The sequence below is a fragment of the Monodelphis domestica genome, chromosome 6 (assembly GCF_027887165.1).
Source record: "Monodelphis domestica isolate mMonDom1 chromosome 6, mMonDom1.pri, whole genome shotgun sequence".
Lineage (NCBI taxonomy): Eukaryota > Metazoa > Chordata > Mammalia > Didelphimorphia > Didelphidae > Monodelphis > Monodelphis domestica.
In genome coordinates, this window is record NC_077232.1 from 131,668,030 (window position 1) to 131,685,424 (window position 17,395).

Below are 17,395 nucleotides of genomic sequence, written 5' to 3' on the forward strand. Positions count from 1 at the left end.
TCTGGGATTGTCTTGGGTCACTATATTGCTGAGAATAACTGACATTCACAGCCGTTCATCAAAAACTCTTGCTGTTATTATGTAACATGTTCTTCTGGTTTTGCTCCATCCAGAATTGAATCAATTCATGTAAGTTCTTCCAGATCTTTCCAAAATCATTCTGATGATTATTTCTTCCAGCACAAAAATATTCCATTACAATCATATACCACAACTTGTTCAGTCCCCAATTGATGAACAATCCCTCAATTTCCAATTTGTTGCCAGAAAGAGTTGCAATAAATGTTTTTGTACAAATAGATTTTTTTTTCTTTTTGAGATTTAGCTACTTAAATGAGTTAGCCTATAGATATATAGCTTACTTATGATTCATTTTTCTGTCAGCATTGGTGATTCCTTAGTACTGAAGGGTGTCCAGCATAATTTAATTCTTAATTTTTTCATATATTTAGGCTATAATTAAAAATAAAAGTTTACATTATATTTTATTACTACAAAGGACTTTTACATATATGTCCTAATTCTAACCTTGTTATAACCCTAAGAGTGTTATGGACGGGAAGGATGCAAGACTCCAAAATTTAGCTTAAAAAAAAAAAAGAGATTTATTAATTGAGAAAGTAATGTTGAGAATGGCCAGGAGGATAGCAAGGTGGAATAGGAAGATGGGAAGCAGTTCCTTGGGAGGACAGCATGAAAGGAAGAGCTGTTCCCCCATGGGGACAACATGGATGGAAAGGTTGTCCCCCCAGAGGACATCAGTTCTGGGGATTATATACTCTTTAGATGCTATGTCCTGGTGTGGAGTATTAGTCCCTCAGGCATTTGGTGGGGTGAGGTGGTCATTTGACTGGAGTTTGCCTGGAGGCATAGATCCATTTCTTTGTCTATCTTAAATCTAGAGGACAAAAGAGGGTAAACATCTCAGGACCCTAGGTGGGGTCATTGGGTGTTTCTAGGTTAAGAGTCACAAGGATACAAAGGCAAGGGAGTTTCCCTGATAATAGTTGGCCTGGGTTTCTGGGGTACAGTGCCCATGTCATCTCCCCCCTCTAATAATCTAATATATGTAAGGGAAAAGGAATGGCGGTCTATCTTCTGAAACTTCTTCACAGCTAAGAATGGGTGTAGAGATGTCCCTGCCTAACATTAGGAGAGAGAGGTATTGACTGTAAGCTGTGTCCAGAGCATTAGGCTGGGATGTTTTTCGAGGTTATGGGGGCATCTGGCATCTGGGTGATTCCCATGAGTGCTTTTACCCTAGAAGCAACTAGAGAGATAACAAGGTTACAAATACAAGGTCCACATATCCCACAGGGGAGTAGCAAAAAATGGAGGGTTGCTAATCTCCTTAAGGCCTCAGGTCTTGGATACACCTCAGCGGCACTGAGACCTTGGGCTAGAGGCCTGGGGTTCTCTCCATTTTGGGGGTGCTTCATACAGACCCAACAGTTAAAGGGACTCATTTTGGCTACTGCTTCCCCAAGCTGAATCAGAGAATTATATGTCTGGCTGGTGGGGTATGCATGATTTAGAACATAGAAGAAGACCCAAAATTTAAGGAAAGAAATAATTATGGCCAGGTAGTTAAGAGCTAAAGTAAAAGGGGTTGAGATAGCAGGGACAGAAAGGCACAGGGTCTTAGGGACATGTCCTCAGTGAATGCCTGGGTCCTAGGTAGCTGGGAATCTGCTTGGAGATGTGAGGGATGTCCAGCGACTGATTCTGGGAAGACAGGTCACAAGGGGAGAGTCAGCCCCTAAGATAGAAGTTTAGAAACTAGGACTAGGGGGATATAAACAATAACAATTGGCATTACACATTTGCATTTGGGTATCTTAGCCAACAGCCTTCAGAAATCATCTTCTGACAGGAATAGATCCCTTTAGGAAATCGGATTCCTGAGTTGTTTGCAGAGCTGGTATGTGATGTTTCTGTTAAAGAATATCCTTTTGCAAAGTACCCATTAACTATAACATCTATAAACACTTGGGTAACAATATTTTACAGATGAATTTCTTTACCCCAGATTCTGGGGAAAATTCAGGAGAGCTTTGAGCTGTTCCAAGCTCAAGATTCAAACTTAAATTAAGGCTGCAAATACAAGCCATCAATTAATAAACTTCACCTTCTTCTCAAAATATGTTCCTAATGATTTGAGAATGTTCAATCATTAACCTAATAGGTTGTTTGGGGAAATGGAAACTAATTTGTATTATGTGCTGATTATGGGGATGTCACAAAGGAAGAAGGCCCAGAAAGGGAAAATATCTCCTCATGTCAAAGGACATAGTGAGTGGCTTCATGTACCAAGCAAGGCTGGCACTGCCATTATTGTTTCACAGCAGCCTAGATGGTCAGGAAAATTTAGTCCAAAGTGAGCCTTAGGCTGCCTTCTCTATAACCATCCTAGGACTTTCTCTCTCCTTAGAGCATTTGCCACTGGATCGCAGAAGCCTTCTTTTTTCCTTAAAGGACAAGTCTCATCCATACAGCTCAGAGAAATTCTGCTTGTCGGCAGTCCAAAAACAAATTTCCATACCCTCAAACAAGCTTTTCTGACCATTTGCCCTCTTTAAGGATTCCTTAAAGCCTATGAGTCTATATTATAGCAGTTATTCTGACATATTTTTGCAATAATTAATTTGTCACAATTTAGTCATAAAACCTGAACAGGAATGTTGAATTCATTAGCTCTACAGTAAATACAAATCAAGGAGATCATATCCTGACCTTAAGCCATCTGAAGGAACTAAGATAAGACCAGTCAGGAATCTCTCTAAGGAATTTTCAGAGAAATTCCAGAATTATTTGTGATTTTCCAAAACTACATACATCAATTCTAGAAATGATCCCCAAGTTAAAGATCCAATTATGAGCAAAACATCTATCTGTTTTCTTTCACCTTCTTTCTCTCTCTCTCTCTCTCTCTCTCTCTCTCTTCCTTCAAAATCCTCTGCTTAAAAAAGCAGAACACAACTTCCATTGTTCCTTCACAAATCTGCATACTCAAGCTTTATGGACTTTAGATCAAAGTCCCTCTTTCTTCTGAATTCAAACCCAACATACCTCTTCACTTCTGACTTGCTTTTACCATCATAAGTCAAACAAACATTCTATTGATATCACTTCGATTGCTAATCGGTAACCCATAAGAATTCTGATTAAAAGGATCATTGAAATACTGTATCTTTTAGCATAGTACTCATCAGTTATGAATTTCAGTTTTTCAGTTCATAGAACAAATTGGTAAACTGAGGTAAATACTGAGTATTGAACACAATCTATGGTAGAGTCAGGTTTGCAAGGAGCTTTTGTTTACATCCAAATACTTAAAATACATATTTCAACAGCAACTCACATAACATTAAAAAATTTCATAAAGCATTTAGTATTACAGGATCTATTTTAAATTTAGAGATTTGAAACCTTTTAAGGACTGTAAACCTTAAAGCAAGCCTTTTGACAAGCAGGCTGATTATCTATTTTCAAGACCAAGAAGTTAAATGCAATAATAAAGTTAGTCCAACTTTAATACACTGGGATGAAAACCATTGAGAAGAAAACCATTTGATAATTTTAAACAAAAACCCATTTTTGGTAAGTTTAAACACTTAAACCCATTTTTTCCCTTAAACCTCTTATGATGGAAAGGTAGATAAGGATGGAATGCAGTCTTTTTGAGGCTATACTGCTAAAAACCTATTTTACAAAACCAATCCGTGACTTTTGTATACAAACAAATTTCACCGTCTGACAAAATTAAAATTAGGATGTTATTTTTTAAACCCATATAAATACATGATCACAATTTTGAAATAAAATGCCAATAAATACCTCTAATAGACAGATTTTAAGGATTACTTCCTTCTGGCTAGCAGAAAAGAAAAGGAGATTTATCAGGTCTTCTTATCTCTCCCTGTTTACCTCAAAACAGAAGATAATTAATAGGTTGTTATACAAGTTGAAAAAAAACCTTAGTTTTAAAAGTGTGAGACATTTAAAAATCCCCCAAATAGGGCCTTCTCACCAGTTTTTCTGTTCAGAATCAACCCCCTTCCTCTCTTCAGTAGAGGAGAAGGTAGATCTGATCAGTGAACTGATAAACTTCCTGGTTTCCTTCCCCATCTCAGCCTGGATTTCTCGGCGGGCCCTTGCCTTAAAATCCAAGTAAAGAGTAGAGTTTTGGAGAACTGGGAACCTGGTGAGGGAATAAATCTAAAAGGTAAGGAGCTTCTGTCCATAAAATATGTCCAATTGTTAGAATTTAGGGTACTAAAAAGACAATTTCCTCATCATTTTTTTGATGTTGCTCAGCTATTTAACATGAGAGAAAACAAACAAACAAACAAACAAATCCAACTGAATTTTCTCTCATGCTACTTAGACTTGATCTCTTCCCAACAGGAGAGGCCTGCAAGCATGCTTCTCCCTTTGTCTTAATTGGGTTGGCTAGTCCCTATCTGGCTTGACCTCAGGCTGAAGAAAATTTTAAAAATTGCCATGGATAGGCCATGCCTCTTGCTTACCAAGGATATAACATGGCCAGTCAACATTACAAAAAGTAATTGGTTGCTTTTTCTTTAAGCTGTTTAGTGCCATTTTTTCCAGTTTTTAAGTATATACTCCAAAGGGGAATCTCAGGGTTCTCTCCATCTCTGTCCCATTTAGATGCGGGATGGCCAATTCCACACTGGAGGGTCAACAACTATGCATCCACAGAGGTTGCCCGACCAAGAGCACTCAGTTCAAGACCGAGGTGAGCACTCAGTGTTAAACTGAGGCGGGACTCCCCACACATTAGACCTTCTTCTAATATCAGAAGGGGAAACCGACAGATAGACCCCAAACTCCAGTGGCCAGACTGATCTGGGGCTGATGGGAGAGAGAGCACGAAAGAGTTCCCACAAAGATATCACCCACAAGATGGGGGTTTCAGGAGTCAAAGAAAAGGCTCCTTCTTACCTGAGAAGCTGTGTCCTCGTGGATGATCCCTGGTACAGGAGTAGCTTTCAGGAGAGCCAAAATGTTGGGAGTCAAAATGTTATGGACGGGAAGGATATCCTTGGGGTTTGGGAAGGATACCTTTTGCAAGCATGCAAGACTCCAAATTTTAGCTTAAAAACAACAACAAAAAAAGAGATTTATTAATTTAGAAAGTAATGTTGAGAATGGCCAGGAGGATAGCAAGGTGGAACAGCAAGATGGGGAGCAGTTCCTTGGGAGGACAGCATTAAAGGAAGGGCTGTTCCGCCATGGGGACAGCATGGATGGAGAGGCTGTCCCCTAGACAACATCAGTTCTGGGGTTTATATACTCTTTAGATGCTATGTCCTGGTGTGGACATGACTTGGAGAGTGTTAGTCCCTCAGGCATGTGGTGGGGTGAGGTGGTCATCTGACTGGAGTCAGCCTGGAGGCATAAAGATTCATTTCTTTGTCCATCTTAAATCTAGAGGACAAAAGAGGGTAAATATCTCAGTACCCTGGGTGGGGTCATTGGTTTCTAGGTTAAGAGTCACAAGGATACAAAGGCAAGGGAGTTTCCCTGATAATAGTTGGCCTGGGTTTCTGGGGTACAGTGCCCATGTCAAGAGGAAGAGAGTACAGGGCATATTGTTCCCATTTTACTAGTGGAGAAATTGAGAGAAGTTTCAGGTTTGCCAAAGATCACATGACTAGTTATGGTAAAACTTTTGGACATGAACATAGTCTTTCACTGGAGTTCATAGATAATTAGATTAAATAAGTCCTCTTTCTTCAACATTGAGCTATTCAGTAAGAACAAGGAAACAAACCCACAGTGTTCCTATTCCTTCAAAACTACAAATACTGTCACTTGCTTTTGTGCAGTTTTCTGGAGGAAAATGTTTTTCAGCATTTCTTTCTTGCTGTAAAATAAGAGACATCAAAATTTAAACTCTCAATTGTTCATTAATGGTAAGGGACATATGATGGAAGATACTAGACAAAGCTCCTTTTGGGGGGAAAAGTTGCCTATATGAAAAAGAAATAGTCTTTTTTACATTCAGTTGTATAAAATTGTTATATAGAAACATAACCTATATCCCCACTCACTGTTGAACTGTTTCTGAAGAGGCATTTCTTAAGCCTAAAATTTAAATCCAAATTGACATGGGCACTGTACCCCCAGAAACCCAGGCCAACTATTATCAGGGAAAACTCCTTTGCCCTTGCATCCTTGTGACTCTTAACCTAGAAACATCCAATGATCCCACCCAGGGTCCTGAGATGTTTACCCTCTTTTGTCCTCTAGATTTAAGGTGGACAAAGAAATGAATGTTTATGCCTCCAGTCAGACCCCAGTCAGATGACCACCTCACCCCACAAAATGCCTGAGGGACTAACACTCACTCTGGTCTTGTCCACACCAGGACATAGCATCTAAAGAGTATATAAACCCCAGAACTGATGTCATCTGGGGGACAGCCTCTCCATCCATGCTGTCCCCATGGCGGAACAGCCCTTCCTTTCATGCTGTCCTCCCAAGGAATTGCTCCCCATCTTGCTGTTATATCTTGCTATCCTCCTGGCCACTCTCAACATTACTCTCTAAATTAATAAATCTCTTTTTGTTTTTAAGCTAAGTTTTGGAGTCATTGCATGCTTGCAAAAGATATCCTTCCCAAACCCCAAAGGGTATCCTTCCATGCCCATAACACAAATGGGCTTATTAATTGAATAAATTGGGTTGAATTTTCAAAACTATTGTGTACCTCATGTGGCTCTAAACCTCCATGGATTCAATCTAAGCACAGAGTTTTGTTGTTGTTGTTGTTCTTGTATTGTTCTTATTTTTTAAACAGTTGATCTCAGAATATGAAACAAAGTGAACTTTTCACATTAGTTCATAAACTATTCTCACTACACATGTTGTAAGTTGTGATATGGAAATCACTTTAAAAGACTGATATATATTAATTTAAGGTCACCAAGGAATTCAGCTATGTAATTCCTAAATGAAAACTCAAGTCAGCAGTCAACCTTTTATGGAGTTTTTAATTACAAATAGGAGGAAGAAAGGTATTAGAGAGAGAGAGAGAGAGAGAGAGAGAGAGAGAGAGAGAGAGAGAGAGAGAGAAAGAGAGAGAGAGAGAGAAAGGGGAGAGAAGGGAATAGGGCTTAAATACCCCCTCTGCTTAGGCTGGGCCAAAGGCCCAAGCCCTTAGATAGCTGAGACAAAGAAAAGAGATCAGTCCCTATCACTCATGTGACCAAAATGGAGAAACAGTCTCAGGGGCCTCCACCTCCAGCCTCCTTCAGAGCAAGCCCTCCTCTCAGATCTCTCCAGGAGCTCTCCCTCCAGGACCTCTCTCCTCTCAGACTCCTTCAGAGCAAAACCTCTCAGAGCAAAACCTCCTCCCCCTGTCCTCAGACCCCGCTACCCTTAAGCAAACCATCTAAGTCCTCTCCCCTCAGTTCTCACATCTACCAATCACTGTCGATCTCTCCCCTGTGCCAATGGTGTCTCTAGCTTAACCCAGGACTGCCCAGAGGTCTGTTTCCTTTGCACATGTCTGTTGAAGGTCATATTCTCAAATAATTAAATCTTGATCTTTGCTGCAGCCCTTCCTAAATCCTGTTACTCTGAGTAGGGTGGAGATTGTAAGTTCCAAGACCTGGTTCTGTCATTCCAAGTATCTCTATTGTATCAATTCTAAAATCAATCATGACTCAAAGAACTTCCTGTTCTATGCTTAAGCATAGGTCAAAGCCCTTTCCATTGTTTAGCAAAAAATCTGTCCTAAAGTAGTCTTAAGTAGGGAGGAGAAGGATCCTCCCATTCCAAGGAGTTTCACATTCCAATAGAGTTCTTACTATCAGTAGGAAATTTTTCAAGTATGAAATTTCCCAGTGGGGAAATTTCCAACATTCATAAGTCTAAGAAATTTTAATGTTTATAATGTGTAGTTGTAAATTTGAGCAGATGGGTACATGAAAGAACTCATTTAATAAAACAATATAATTCTTTAAATTTATGCTTTCCTTTCAAAGATTGTATGTTTGTATGATTGTCCTAATTGTTCCCTTTGAAAGTGGTCATAGCAGCAATGGAAAGTAATGAATGCTGGAGGGGATGTGTCAAAGTTGGGACATTAATGCATTGCTGGTGGAGTTGTGAATTGACCCAACCATTCTGGAGGGCAATTTGGAACTATGCTCAAAGGGCACTAAAAGACTGTCTGCCCTTTGATCCAGCCATAGCATTGCTGGATTTGTGCCCGAAAGAGATAGTAAGGAAAAGTGCTCTTTGTGGTAGCAAAATAATTGGAAAATGAGGGGATACCCTTCAATTGGGGAATGGCTGAACAAATTGTGGTATATGTTGGTGATGGAATACTATTGTGCTCAAAGGGATAATGAACTGGAGGAATTCCATGTGAACTGGAAGAACCTCCAAAATTTGATGCAGAGTGAAAGGAGCAGAACACAGAGACTGACACACTGTGGTACAATCAAATGTAATGGACTTCTCCATTAGTTTCAATGCAATGATCCTGAAAAACCCAGAGGGATCTATGAGAAAGAACACTATCCACATTCAGAGGAAAAACTGTGGGAGTAGAAACACAGAAGAAAAACAACTGCTTCATTACATGAGTAGAGGGGATATGGTTGGGGATTGTCAACCTGGAAATCTAGAGATCCCCTGTTTATTTAGTTTGAGTATAGAAACCCCAGGTTTTGACCTCGTCACAGGAGAGGTTTCCCCCTGAGGGAAGGTCCCTCTTCACCAGACAGTAAACTTCCTGGTAGTTTGGGTGGGAACAGCTAATCCCATCTAAAATTAAGCATCCCTTTTGTCCCAATGGTTTCTCCCCCTAGGCTAAGGTCCATGACCAAGGTGACTCAGCCCAGGGCTGAGTCTTTCCCTTTTGCGTACATTGTGGGGCATCAGCCCCTCACTATTATTCCTGTCTGGAACTCCTCATTTTCCTTTCTCACCATTGTAAAGTCAATCAACTGTCCCTCTAATCCTAAAGCCCCCAGGTCATCTAGAGTGGTATATAGGTTCCCCAAATTCTTTTGTTCCTCGGAGTCCATCCTGAGTCGGTGGCTCTCCCAGGGGCTGGTGACCAGGGTGTCTTGACTCTGTGCAGTCTTGGAAAGCAGCTCTGTTCATATTAGTAGTGCTAACCCCCTTTTCCCTTAATTAAAGAGTGATTTTTGACTATTTAATAGTTCTGTGTTTTTTCTAGTTGACAGGATGTAGACTCTAAATGAACATCCCAGTGTAAACATTAACAATATGGAAATAGGTTCTGATCATGGACACATATAATACCCAGTGGAATTGTGCATTGCCTATGGAAAAGGTGGAGGTTGAGGAGGGAGGGATAGAATATGATTCTTGTAACCAAGGAAAAATATTCTATATTGACTAAATTAAATTTTAAAAAGAAAAGAAAAGAAAAAGTGGTCATAGGACTTATGCATATAGTTTGAATTGATAGTCTATGGAAGTGATCTATGTCTTGTGTTGAAAAATAGTCAAGGATTCTGCCATATCACATATTCAGTTAGACTTTTGGATTAACTCATAATTCCCTCCTACATAGTGCTATGGAATGCATCAGTTTTATCATAAAAAAAAAAAAAGACCTGACTGGTTTACTATAATTGGATTGTCCTTTATTTCATAGTTTGGGACAGGCAAATAAGTTTGAGGATGAGAAGTGTATTTGCAGTGTTTTGGAGGGGTAGAGCTCACAATTTGCTATATTTGCAAACATTTTATTGCAAACATCTTTGTTACAAGTAAGAAGCCTATTAATCACATACTTAAATGAAATCTTCATTTAAATAGTGCTGATCTTGATGAATATCATTTTGATTCCTTTATGTCTTCTCAACTTGGATTTCAACTGACAACCTTAAACTTGACTCATAGAGGCTGATGAACATTATTTTCTGATTTGTTTTGTTAGTTAGAATCATTTCATCGAAAAAACAAATTAGTATAGAAAGTATGGGAAAGTATTAGTTACTGAAAGTAACAGGAATAAGTGTTGATCTATCAATATTTTGAGTAGAACATTTTAATAATTCATAGAGCATGGATTTCAATCTGGAATGAAATTGAGAAACCATTAATCTAACCTTCCTATTTTCCAGATGAAAACACTGTAGCCCAGGGTGGTTAAGTGTCTTGTCTAAGGTAACAGCTTCAGAGGAAAAAACTTGAAAATACATGCTCTGATTCAGGAGCTTTTGAAAATTGCATTTTAAATGGAATTTTATGGCAAATAATGCCATGCTTGTTGCAACTTTCAATAAATTTGTTATCTGGAGATTTATTTCATAGGCTTGCCAAACACAATGAGTTGGTCCCCAAAATACTTTTAAAAGTGTCAGTAAGATGTCAGCAATTCCATTAGAGATAATTGTGACGCATATCTAAGGGCATAGCTGAAATAATAACAAGCATTAATGAAATAAATTGAATTCCTGAGCTCATTAATTTGTTATCTTATGTGTAGACAATGTATGTGGGTTTCCATCAAGGATAATCAGTGTAATGATCTAGTCTAACTTGAGTGTGAAGATCAAAAATACCAGTTACTGAATTTCAAAACTATTAATTTTGAGTCAGTATAAGTCAAGAGACTTGGGAAAAACAAGAATGTCATCTATGCAATTGAATAAATCTAGTTACTGAAGCATTAGTATCCACTCTCCATACAGAGTTCATGGCTCACAACTATGTGATAACGGTTAAATATCAGTAAGCATATTTGACTTCTGAAGTACACATTAAAGGGTAAATATGGTAGCTAATGAATACATGAAATAAGCAATGTGAATTAGTCTTTTAAGGGGACCTTAACAACCAGAAAACTTAGACTAGTTAGTCACTGAGGTTGCTTCTGGAACAGATTTGGGGATTCTAGAAATAGCTAACATTTTCAGGGAAATATGAGATTAGTCTAAAGACTATTGTTGCTATTATATTTTAAATTATTCTTATATTTCTAAGTGATACAAAGGAACTTTCAAGCCTTGTCTTTACCAGTAGAAAATAAGCTCACAGAACACATGAATTGTCTTCCAACTTGTATTTGTATTCCCAGTGCTTAACACAGTACCTCACACACAGTAAATGCTTAATAAATACTACTTGAATGATTGCTAAGTAATTGGTTTCTTAGTAATACTATGTATTTAATTTTATTCAATTAAACACATTTTGAGAATGAGTTCATAAACTTCCCCAAGCTGTGTAAAGGGTCCCAATTACAGAAAAGGTTAGCAACCCTTGAACTAGGTTCTGAACTGTCTTGAATGCCATTAAATGAGACCTGTAGGACTTCCAGGTAAGCATGCAGCAGGTTACATGCAGCTTGCTTCCCCTCCTCAGACCCAATGATATAGACAACCTCAAAAGACCCAAAAAAACCAACCTCATAAGAATGGAGGGACTCTACAGTAGGGCACAGCATTGAAGGTACATGGAATTTGGGTATTTCCACACTATAAGGGAATGAAAAAGCTCCCACCCCAAATTGAGATGATCTACCCTCCTCTACCACGCCTACAGAGCCAGAGTTAAAGTCAGCGCGCCCCAGAATCAATGAGTGAGGGAGAGGCAGCCCTGGAGTGAGCCACAGGCAGCTCCAGGTCTTGAGAGTTGACTAAGACCACCAAGGACTTACCTCTGAGAGGGGTTTAGTAATATCCAAAACCCTAGCAGGTAGGCAGGGGAGTTAAGGTCTTGGGCACTCAGAACCAGCACGCCATAATCGAGTGTGCAAAGGGCACCCCTGCAGTGAGCAAGGGGCACTTATAGGTCTTGGGAGTTGACTAAGACCACCAAGGACTTACCTCTGAGAGAAGTGACACCAAAAATGCTGACAGGTAGGGGAGCTCAGACCTTGGGTGCCCCAGGGAAGGTAGTGCAGCTGTGGAGAATCAAGAGCTCACCTAAGGCAAAAACCTCCATCATTAGATCCATACACAGAGAGCCAGCCCTCCTCACTCAAATTTTTGACTGGAAAGCGAAGGAAAAACCATAGATATGACAAACAGTGCCCAGAAACAACTTCCCAACACCTGGAAAGCAAGAAGAAGGGGTTGACATTGGATAGTTTTTAGAGAGGAAAATTACAGAGCACAGAGGAAATAACAGAAGAGGAAACCCAAATAAATGCTCAAAAACCTTCCAAAAGAGATGGAAATTGTTCACAAGCCCTTGAAGAATTTTTTTTTACATACACATGTATATGTATTTATGCATGCATATATCTAAATACCTATTTATGTCTTGTCCTTTCATCCTATACAGTTTGTCACTGTTCCCTGTGAGTGTGTAGTTCTTCTAGCTGCTTAGGTGATAGCAATAGTTTTTAAGAGTTGCCAATGACCTCTTTTCTTATAGGGATACATATCATTTTAAGTTATTGAGTCTCTTAACAAATTTTTGTTGTTGTTGTTGTTGCTTTTCCCCTCTTTTTTAATTACCTTTTGATGATTCTCTTGAGTTCTGTGGTTGGACTTCAAATTTTCTGTTCAGGTATGGTCTTTTATTTATGAATGCTTGGAACTCTTCTGTTGTATTAAATGACCATACTTTCCCCTGTAAGAATATAGTCAGTTTTGATGGGTATTTTATTCTTGGCTGTACGCCTAGTTCCCATGCTTTCCAGAATATCATATTCCATGCCTTTCGGTCCTTCAGTGTGGATGCAGCCAGATCCTGTGTTATCCTCACCGTGTTTCCATGGTATCTGAATGGCTTCTTCTTGGCAGCTTGTAATACCTGTTCTTTCATCTGATTGTTTTTGAATTTGGCTATAACATTTCTTGGTATTGTTAGTTGGGGATTAAATACAGGGGGTGATCTGTGGATTCTTTCAATCTCCACTTTCCCCTCTTGTTCTAGGATCTCGGGACAGTTTTCCTGGATAATTTCCTCTAGTATTATGTCCAGGCTTTTTCTTTTGTCGTGGTCTTCTGGTAGTCCAATTATTCTTAAATTGTCTCTTCTTTAACGATTTTCTAAATCGTCTGTTTTGTGAATGAGATGCTTCACATTTTCCTCAATTTTTTCATTCTTTTTGTTTTGTTTTATAGTGTCCTGCTGCCTTGTGAGGTCACTTGATTCTAGTTGTTTTACTCTGGTTCTTAAAAATCCTACCATATGTGGTCTGCAAGAAACACAACTGAGGTGGCTAGATAGTCACAAACTCAGAACTAAAGGTTGGAGCAAGACCTATTGGGCCTCATCTGATAGAAAGAAGTCAGGAGTTACAATTATGATATCTGACAAAGCCAAAGTAAAAATAGACCTGATTAAAAGGGATAGGGAAGGTAAATATATCCTGATAAAAGGGAGTATAAACAATGAGGAAATATCACTAATCAACATGTATGCACCAAGTGGTATAGTACCCAAATTTCTAATGGAGAAACTAGAAGAACTGAAGGAGGAAATAGATAGTAAAACTATACTAGTGGGAGACCCGAATCTGCCACTATCAAATTTAGATAAATCAAATAAAAAAATAAATAAAAAAGAGGTAAAAGGGGTGAATGAAATCTTAGAAAAATTAGAGTTAATAGATATATGGAGAAAATAAATAGGAACAAAAAGGAATACACCTTCTTTTCAGCAGCACATGGTACATTCACTAAGATTGGCCATATACTAGGTCATAAAAACATGGCATACAAATGCAAAAAACCAGAAATAATAAATGCAACTTTTCAGATCATAAGGCAATAAAAATAATGATCAGTAAGGGTACATGGAGACCCAAATCAAAAATTAATTGTAAATTAAATAATGATTCTCCAAAATTGGTTAGTTAGATAACAAATCATATAAACAATAATTTCATTGAAGACAATGACAATGTTGAGACATCCTTTCAAACCTATGGGATGCAGCCAAAGCAGTATTCAGGGGAAAATTTATAACCTTGAGTTCATATATTAACAAATTAGGGAGGGTAGAAGTTATTGAATTGGACATGCAAATCAAAATTTGAAAGAGAACAAATTAACAACAACCAGAAGAAAACCAAACTAGAGATTGTAAATATTAAGGGAGAAATCAATAAAATTGAAAGTGACAGAACCATTGAACTAATAAATAAGACTAGAAGCTGGTATTTTGAAAAAACAAACAAAATAGACAAAGTACTGCTCAACCCAATTAAAAAAAGGAAAGAAGAAAACCAAATTAATAGTATTACAGACGAAAAGGGAACCTCACCTCCAATGAAGAGGGAATTAAGGTAATCATTAAAAATTACTTTGCCCAACTATATGGCAATAAATATACCAACCTAGGTGATATGGATGAATATTTACAAAAATATGAATTGCCTAGATTAAGAGAAGAAGAAATAGAATTCTTAAACAATCCCATATAAGAAAAAGAAATTGAAAAGGCCCTCAAAGAACTCCCTAAGAAAAAATTCCCAGGGCTAGATGGATTCACAAGTGAATTCTATCAAACACTGAAAGAAAATCTAATCCCAATACTATACAAATTATTTGACATAATAATCAAAGAGGTGGTGCTACCAAATTCCTTTTATGAAACAAATATGGTACTGATTCCAAAGCCAGGCAGGTCAAAAACAGAGAAAGAAAGCTACAGACCAATCTCCTTAATTAATATAGATTCAAAAATCTTAAATAGGATACTAGCAAAAAGACTCCAGCAAGTGATCAGGAGGATCATTCACTATGATCAAGTAGGATTTATACCAGTGTAAACCTCAAAATTTCCTTAGACTTATAAATGTTGGAAATTTCACCATTGGGATATTTCATACTTGGAAAATTTCTTACTGATAGTCTATTGGAATGGGAACTCCATTGGCATGGGAGGTTCCTTCTCTTTCCTTCTTAAGATTACTTTAGGACAGAAACCCTTTGCTGAACAATGGAAAGGACTTTGACCTATGCTTAAGCATAGAACAGGAATTTCTTTGAGTCTTGATTGATTTAGAATTGATACAATGGAGATACTTGGAATAAATCTCCACCCTATTCAGTCCTAATAGGATTGAGTAAGGGCTGCAGCCTAGATCAAAATTTAATTATTCCAATCTCTACCATACTCAAGTTAACAGGATTTAGAAAGGGCTGTAGCAAAGGAGTATAGATTTAATCATTGGAAAATATGACCTTCAACAGACATGTGCAAAAAGCCAGAAACCTCTGGGCGGTCCTGGGTTAAGCGAGAGCCTCCATTGACAGGGAAATTGATGAAGAGTGATTGGTAGATGTGAGGACTGAGGGGAGGCAACTTGGATGGTTTCCTTAAAGATAGGAGGGTCTGGAGACTCGGGGGGTGGTTGTTGAGTTTTTGGGTCGGTGTGGTTCCTGGGCTCTGAGGAAGCTTGCTCTGAAGGAAGCGGAAGGTGGGGGCCTCTGAGACTGTTTCTCCATTTTGGACACGTGAGTAATAGGGACTGATCTCTTTTCTTTGCCCCAGCTATCTAAGGGCTTGGGCCTTTTGGCCCAGCCTAAACAGAAGGGGTATTTAAGCCCTATTCCCTTCTCTCCCCTTTCTCTCTCTATATATATCTCTAATTCCTTTCTTGCTCCGATTGTAATTAAACTCCAAAAAAGGCTGACGGCTGACTTGAGTTTTTCATTTAGGAATTACATAGCTGATTCCTTGGCGACCTTAAATTAATATATATCAGTCTTTTAAAGTGATTCCCTTGTAACACCAGGAATGCAAGGATGGTTCAATATTAGGAAAATCATACACATAATTGACCATATCAACATGAAATCCAAAGAAACCACATGATTATCTCAATAGATGCAGAAAAAGCCTTTGATAAAATACAATACCCATTCCTATTAAAAACACTACAAAGTATAGGAATATAAGGGTCTTTCCTAAAAATAATAAACAGTATATATCTAAAACCATCAGCTAACATCATCTGCAATGGGGATAAACTAGATGCATTCCCAATAAAATCAAGAGTTAAACAAGGATGTTCATTATCACCTATATTATTCAACATTGCACTAGAAAGACTAGCAGAAGCAATTAGAGAAGAAAGAGAAATTGAAGGTATTAAAATTGTCAATGAGGAGACCAAGCTATCACTCTTTGCAGATGACATAATGGTCTATTTAAAGAATCCTAGAGAATCAACAAAAAAGCTAGTGGAAATAATCAACAACTTTAGCAAAGTAACAGGATACAAAATAAACCCACATAAGCCATCAGCATTTATATATATATCTCCAACACATCTCAGCAGCAAGAATTAGATAGAGAAATTCCATTTAAAATCACGATAGACAATATAAAATACTTAGGAATCCTTCTCCTGAGACAAACACAGGAAATATATGAACACAACTACAAATTACTCTCCACACAATTAAAACTAGATCTGAGGAATTGGAAAAACATTAACTGTTCATGGGTAGGATGAGCTAACATAATAAAAATGACCATCCTTCCCAAAATTATGTATTTATTTAGTGCCATACCCATCAAAATTCCAAAAAAATTATTTACTGAATTAGAAAAAAAAAACATAACAAAATTCATTTGGAAGAACAAAAGATCAAGGATACCCAGGGAAATAATGAAAAAAAAATACAAAGGAAGGTGGCCTTGCAGTCCCAGATCTCAAACTATACTATAAAGCAGTGGTCATCAAAACAAGTTGGTTCAGGCTAAGAGACAGAAAGGAGGATCAATGGAATAGACTTGGGATAAGGGACCTGAGCAAAACAGTCTATGACAAACCCAAAGAGTCCAGCTTTGGGGACAAAAATCTAGTATTCTACAAAAACTGCTGGGAAAATTGGAAGACAGTGTGGGAGAGATTAGGTTTGGATCAACACCTCACCCTCTACACCAAGATAAACTCAGAATGGGTGAGTGACTTGGACATAAAGAAGGAAGCTATAAGTAAACTAGGTGAACACAGAATAGTATAAATGTCAAACGTCTGGGAAAGGAAATATTTTAAAACCAAGCAAGGCTTAGAAGTAGTTACAAAATGTAAAATCAATAATTTCAAGTAGATCAAATTAAAAGGTTTTGTACAAACAAAACCAATGTAACCAAAATCAGATGGTAAATAACAAATTGGAAAACAATCTTCATAACAAAAACCTCTGACAAAGGTTTAATTACTCAAATTTACAAAGAACTAAACTAATTGAACAAAAAATCAAGCCTTGCTCCAGTTGATAAATGGGCAAGAGACATGAGCAGGCAATTCTCAGTCAAAGAAATAAAAACCATTAATAAGCATATGAATAAGTGTTCTAAATCTCTTATAATCAGAGAGATGCAAAGCAAAAGAACTCTAAGGTATCACCTCACACCTAACAGATTGACTAACTTGACAGCTATGGAAAGTAATGAATGCCTGAGGTGA